The sequence below is a fragment of the Myotis brandtii genome, unplaced genomic scaffold (genome assembly GCF_000412655.1).
Source record: "Myotis brandtii unplaced genomic scaffold, ASM41265v1 scaffold41, whole genome shotgun sequence".
NCBI classification, from domain to species: Eukaryota; Metazoa; Chordata; class Mammalia; order Chiroptera; family Vespertilionidae; genus Myotis; species Myotis brandtii.
In genome coordinates, this window is record NW_005365763.1 from 1,805,754 (window position 1) to 1,807,091 (window position 1,338).

Sequence of the window (1,338 nt, forward strand, 5' to 3'; positions counted from 1 at the left end):
GAATTAATGAGAGAAAACGTTGATTCTCCTGCTGCCCACGAAGGTGGAAAGTGAAGTGGGGAGACATGTGGGGAGTGAGCGAGGTTCCCTGTCTGGGGGTTCCAAATCTGCTGTTGGTTTCTTTCACCGCTGACTAGAGATATACAGGGTGTCCCCCCAAAATGTATACACACTTTGAATACCTACTAATTCCAATGGTTTTAAGCATAAGAAAGAAACAACAATGGAGCTGTTATCTGTTAAAAGTGTGGGCACAAACAGGTAGTTGGACATTCCCTGAGGGGTCTCAGATTGGAGAGGGTGAATGCCAGACTGAGGGGCCCCTTTCCTCGCCACCCCTACCCCAGTGCACGAATTTCATGCACCGGGCTACTAGTATGTAAATAATGAATCCTCGGAAAGAGAAACTAAACAAATAACCACATTTGCCACTGCAACAAAAAAATTAAGATACTTAGGTATAACCTTAACTGAGGAGGTAAAAGACTTATACTCAGAAAACTATAGGATGTTGAAAAAAGATTTAGAGGAAGATATAAACAGGTGGAAGAATATACCATGTTCATGGATTGGTAGAATTAACATCATTAAAATGTCCATACTATCCAAGGCAATCTACAGATTCAATGTAATCACTATTCCAATACAAACAGCATATTTCACAGATCTAGAACAAATAACCCAAAAATTTATATGGAACCAAAATGACCCAAACATCTACAGCAATCTTAAAAAAATTTTTTTTTCTTTATTAATTAAGGTATTACATGTGTGTTCTTATCGCCCCATTCCCCCTCCCCCCCCACACACATCCACTCCTGCCGTCACCTTTCTGATGTCTGTGGTTAGGCTTATATACATGAATACGAGTCCTTTTGTTGATCTCTCCCCCTTCCCCACTCCCTTCCCTGCCTTTCCTCTGAGATTTGATGGTCTGATCCATGCTTCTCTGTCTCTGGATCTGTTTTTGTTCATCAGTGTATGTTGTTCATTATATTCCACAAATGAGTGAGATCATGTGATATTTATCTTCCTCCCACTGACTTATTAGAAGTGGGATCACTGGGTCAAATGGGAGTTCTATTTTTAATTTTTTGAGGAACCTCCTCCATACTTTCCACAGTGACTGCAACAGCCTGCATTCCCACCAACAGTGCATGAGGGTTCCTTTTCCTCCACATCCTCTCCAGCACTTCTTGTTTGTTGATTTGTTGATGATAGCCATTGTGACAGGTGTGAGATGGTACCGCATTGTCATTTTGATTTGCATCTCTCGGATTAGTGACTTTGAGCATATTTCCATATGTTTCTTGGCCTTCCTTATGTATTCTTTTTTTT